Raw genomic sequence first — 6,072 nt, 5'->3', positions numbered from 1 at the left:
CCCCCCCCCCCCCCCCCCCCCCCCCCAGTTCTTGCAGGTAGTAAAAGAGTATTTGTAATGCTGTTGAGAATTTGGGATATTTGGGTCCGATCCTGTTAGCAGTGCTGACTTACAGAATCATAGAATGGTTTGGGTTGGAAGGGACCTTTAAAGTTCCAGTCCAACCCCCCTGCAATGAGCAGGGACATCTTCAACTGGATCAGGTTGCTCAGAGCCCTGTCCAACCTGACCTTGACTGTTTTCAGGGATGGGGCATCTACTACCTGTTCATTACAGTAACTTTAAAATGTCTAAGTACAATTTGAGACCGGTAGCTTTTATTGGTGTTATGAATGATACTTAAGTGGAGAACAAAAAGTTTGTGATTTTTTTTTTTAATTCGGTTATTTTTTTGCAACTGACACTGTGATTAGGAATTTGCAAGTGGACTGTGGGGGACGGGGCAAAGTGGGTCAGCTCTGAACGTGGGAGTAGAGTAAGCTTTTACAAGAGTATGGGATCCAAACTTCAGTTCAAATTCAAACATGGTAAAAATAGGAATTGTTGGACTTGATTTCTTTTCACTGCTCTGGGATAAAAGTAATTCTGATAGAAACTGCAGAAATAATCTCCCTTATCCTTGCTGTGTAAATACACTTTTTGCAGCTTAAAGAAGATGCAAATGCAGCATAGGAAACATACCCATCTGGATCATGGCAGCAATAAAGAAAAGCACAGGGTTCATTTCAGGTAAGGAACCATACACAGGTACGCATACTGAGTATGCACACTTTGGCTGTGTAGGAGCCCAGACCTCGTAAGGGTAACCAGTGGACATCATGCATATATTGTGGTTGGTAGTGTATCCTGAAAGCTTCGTTCTCTCCTCAGTGCTTGTTTTACCCAGTTGGTAGACAAAAGCCAGCAGGGGCAGGAGTACCTTCAAATTGCTGTGCAGATACAACAAAGCCTTAGACTTGAGCTGTGATTTCTATTAAGACACCAGTATACAGCAATAATCTTTTCTTGAGGTGCTATTTCTCTCAATGTTACAAGGATTATTTCCAGGAGAGTTAAGTGCAGTAATTTATGAAATGCCTTCTAGTGACTAACTGCGTTCCTTGGTTAGACGGTACCATTGGCAGTTCTGTCTTTGCCAAACTGTACACTTTACCTTGGAATATCATGAAACATATGATCAAAGCAAAATGTATAGCTCCATCTACTGTAAGTACTTTGAATTGATTATTTTTGCCTTTTTTATGACTGATCTGTACCCTGGGGAACTGATTTATCACTTTGCTGACGTATTTTCTGCATGTTAGCAAGAATCAGCATAAATACAGCAGCTAAGTACATTTATACATTGCAAAGTGGTATTTCTCGGTTCTCAGGCAAATAGGAGCATAAAAAAGTGTGTATTTCAAGGACATTAGGAACTTTTGTTAATTACTGAGTCACAGCTCTTTCGTACTGTGTCATTGCAGCTGCTTGTGAAATGCAGAAATTACATGACTTGTCAGTGATGTGGACTGGAAGAGATTCCCAGCTATGCTTCTGCTAAGCGATAGCCTTCCACAATCAGGAACGGCAACATTTCTGTTAGGCAGTAGTCATCAATGCTGAGTCCCTGCATAGTAAGAGTGAATGAGTTGATATCCCATTTTTTTTATACTGATTTAAAAAGGTAGACCAGCAGTTTAAAGAGGTGAAAACCCCCACTAAACCAGTTAAAAACACTGAAGTTTTGTTTGCACTAGGTAAAACATCCTTATTTGGAGTTACGAAGTTTGGGTCACTGAAGTGCGAAAGCACGCCAAAAATTTTTTTTAAATAGCATCTTTGGGGGGAACAAAAAGTTTATGCAACCTAACACCCTTCTAAAATCTCAGCTCCAGTTTTAGGAATGGAGTCTGTTCTAAGTAGGTTGTTTCTTTCTTTCTTCCAACTTCCTCCTCCATAGTCATACCTGCAGCTTTTTCTCATAATACGTTGCAGGTGTTATTATTAGCACTGTGGTTTAAAATGTTTGCAACTGCTCTTTTCTGCAGTGATTCACAGCTATGAACTGAAAAACCTGGTAGCCAGACTAGGGGCTGTGTGAGAGGAAAGTCTCAAGTTAAATTTTCTCAAGTGGAGTGCAGAACAGGCACATCTTTTCCTGGCCAGAAACTTGAATGCAACATGCTGGCCCATATTTTCTTGATAACTACCAGGTTGTTTCAAAGTGCATTATTGAAACAGCGTGTGACACAATGACAAAACAGCACCATGGCTGGTATCAACAGAAGGGAACAACAGAGGTCACCATCATCTCATGGGAAGGAATCTCTTCAGAGTCCATTTTAGAACCTGATGAGACACATAGAGCTAAAAAGCACAAAGCCTGGTTTCCACTGGCGTGATTACACAGTTCTATAGCATGAACAAAGACAATTACTTGTGATGCAGTTTTGGTTTTTTTTTAGTTGCAATTTTCCTCTTTTCTAACCCAAACACAATTTTTTTTTTACTCTTACCCAACAGGAAAAAACAGAAACAATCCCCCCATCCCTTACTGGTATGATATTTTAAAAAGGGAAATGGAGATAAATGTCTCTGTTTTCTTGTTGTCTTACAACAGTTATCCCATAAAGTAAAACATAAGTATTTCCCGTACAAAGATATGGGGAAAGCCGTAATTTGGTACATTATTACTTACTCTGTTCTGGATTTTAATTAGCTGGATATTCTATTCTTTTCATCCAACGGCCTGTTTCCTTTGTTTGCATGGTTTTTACCGAACACCGAATGCCAAGCAGTTTGAAATAGGTGGAATTTTTTGGAGTTGTGTATCACACTGATGACTTCATCTTACTTCAAAATCTTTGTAAGAAATTCGTGAAATCAACATAAAAGTCAACTTTTTATTTGGTCTTGAACTCTGAAGGTTAGCTGTCATTATACAAGCATATGACATATCCATCTTAAAATGGAGAGGGGATAGTGGTGATAGAATAATAAGGAATAGCACAAATTTTATCCTAACTGTGCTTTTAAATCAAAAACTCTTGTCAGCAGGCAGGCTCAAGAAGGAAGTAGCTGTGGAGAAAGACACCCTTTTTTTACGTGAAAATAACTTCCAGAATTCTCCTGGCATTTGTGTGCTTTGTTTTCTGTGTTTTAAGTATTCTGCTTGCCTTCTCTTTGAACCTACTTGAATTGGATAAAATTCATTATTTAATCATGGCCTGCAGAGGATTAAGGAGGGTTTCTTTCTGCTCTATTTTATGTTAGAAATAATCAAGAATGCCAATTTCCTTCAGTACTCCAGCTAAAATTGGAAAAATAGACCCATATGTTCTCACAGCTCCCACTGGATAAGACTGAACAGCTGCTCCTCTTCCTAAGCTTTTGTCACGGGATATAATTATTCCTCCATCCATAAAAAACCAGAAGGATGCCCCTTCAATGCTATAAAAATACTTAATACTGTAATATTTAACAACATGGGCATTACAGAAGATGTGCTCTAAATAGCAACAGAGGTTTGAGCCAAGAAAACACTTCATTTGATAATACCCTAGGCCTCTATATCATTTTTAATCTGAAATAATTTTACTGAGGTTGGTTTAAATGAACCTTAGAGTGCTCCAGTTAGCTTTTTCTTCTCATACTGATTTTGTAGGCAGAGTTACATTAAAGAAGATGGCAAGTCCCTGATAGAGTGCAGATGGAATGAGGGAGGCTGGACCTCCAGTGACAGATCTTCCATTGCATACACACCACCTTCAGCACAACTTAAAACGGGAGTGGCTGGCCAGAAGTGGCTTTGAGTTGCACTTATGGTCATCATCGTCTTTATTAGGCAGCAAGGACAATGTCCAGTCCTTGTGCAAGTATATGTGATCTTAGGAGACTCTAAATTGGTTACCTGGCCTAACACAAGTGTAACTGGTTCTGTACCTGCACACCTTGCAGGGTTTTGCAACAGGGCAAACAGGATCGGCAAAATACAGCACACGATGAAATCCATCCACAGTGGAAAGGAGGTGCCAGGAGGAGGCAGAATGGGGACACCAATGTATATTTACCTTACTTAAAGACTTCCTTCCACAAGAGTGACCACATTGCCCACATGTGGCTATACCTTTAAATTTTTGGTGCGGTAATTTGTATGAGCAGTCAGTCCATAAATCTGACCACTCATTAGCACTATAGGTAGGCCTGTTCTTTTGAGCTTTAAGTGTGTGTAGCCCATCACAATGGTAAATTATGGTAAAATACAGGATTTTTTTTTTCTTGCACAAAAAGTAAGAAAACTACTGGAAAGTAATAAAGCTTTTGGACGTGAGTGGAGGACAGGGGGGGAAAGAGTTCAGCTTGAAAACTGAATTGTGCATTTATCAGTTAAATGACACCAAAGCAAACTGGGGCCCCTAACACTAAAGATTTTCACTAATTATGTCCATCTTTCGGTACCATTCTTTTTTCCATGCTCAGAAAAAAAACTGACAAAACCAACCCACAACCAAACACTTCCTTGTTGGTCAGCAATTTCATTTCTCCATAATGTAAATGAAACCCTGAGAAGAAGGGCATCAAAGTAGAAAGGATAAGCTATTAACTCCATGGAGAGTAACAGGATAATCTTAACAGCTGGACATTGATACCGACAAACATTCACTGACGTTGCAAAAGATGAGCACAATGTGTTGAAGAACAGGTAGGGTGATTTGAGTCAGACGCAGTTTTTTCATGGTCACTTCCAGACACAGCTCTTTAGGAGTGAAGCAGTGATTTCGTGCTCCACTGCTATTGTAATTGATGACTAGATATTCAGCACGATACTGCCATTTATCTGGGGATGCGACCAGATGCAAGTGGGATGTGATTATTGCCTTCAGCTCTCTGACGATCCATCAGGACTTACGCTAGGCCAAGCAACTTTCAAACTCCAAATTTGAATTTTCAACAGTTATCATTTCGTTACTTTCCCATAGCATCTATCTGGTCCAGGCTGTGGATCTAAGTCATGCAGTAATCAAGCCTGGAGGTTTGGTTATTAGCTACATCTCTGTGAGGAGGCTTCAGTCTTCTCACCAGTTCCAAAGAGAATGGTGTTACCAGGGGATGCCATGGGAGGTGGGAACAAGGGAATTAAAACTGAGACTGGCATTAAAATAAACTGTAAGGTAGCTCCAAGTGTGCTAGTTCTCACAAAATGATTCACTCCAGTCCTATGTCCTCCCTTAGTGACCAGTTATTCACACTTACAACTGAACCTTCTCCTACATCGGGCATTGTATGGTTGTCTTGTCATCTGACAGCCCAGTTTAGTTAAGTAATTTGTTCAGAGCTTTCTCATCGTTTTGTGTTTCCCCAGTTTTCCAAGGACACACCTTCCAGATTTTTATGTCAATTATAATGAAAATAAAAGCTGAAAAACAGCAGTATGTGAGGCAGAAGAGAAATTGTGTACCTGTGTTTCAGCACCACACATTTCTCTTGGTTTCTGCCATCCATGGCTTAAGGGTTTTGATAGTGGAAGAGAGTTAACCCTGTATCAGCTGTTTAATCCACGAATTTTCAGGGCACTTTAAAAAAAATTTAGTAATAGCTAGTAACGCCACTCAAGCAAGTGACTGTTGACAAGAAACTGGAGTGAGACCAGCGGTCCAGCTAGCCAACGATCTGCCTGAAACAATGGCAAAAGGAGATGCTGCTTAGGGAGTACACGTAAACCCAACCACCTCCAGCGGTCCTTTCTTCTCCCACCTTCTGGGCCTAGCACCAGCAAGGGTTTGAGGGCGCCAGCTCCCTGGTGGAAAAGCAGCACTTTGCCTTTGGCAGGAAGGACACTCCTGATGGAAACCACCGCCTGTGTGTACGGAAAGGTGGGATTTCGTTACACAGCGATGAGAGAGCTCAGAGCTGCTCTGCCCAGACACTGCCGAAAGGATCGCCTTTCTCCCAGGGCTTGCCTGGAGCCGTGTGACACGACAACCCCATTCCCTCAGAACCATCTCTCCGTCGCCGGCCTTGCCTCAGAGGGAAGAGCGGTGCCCTGGAGGCGGCCTCGGCAGCTCCACAAGCCCCCACCTCTCGCCGGCC

This window comes from Haliaeetus leucocephalus, unplaced genomic scaffold (assembly GCF_000737465.1).
Source record: "Haliaeetus leucocephalus isolate CR32 unplaced genomic scaffold, Haliaeetus_leucocephalus-4.0 Scaffold932, whole genome shotgun sequence".
NCBI classification, from domain to species: domain Eukaryota; kingdom Metazoa; phylum Chordata; class Aves; order Accipitriformes; family Accipitridae; genus Haliaeetus; species Haliaeetus leucocephalus.
The sequence above is the reverse complement of the archived record's forward strand: the minus strand, read 5'-3'. Positions refer to the sequence as shown.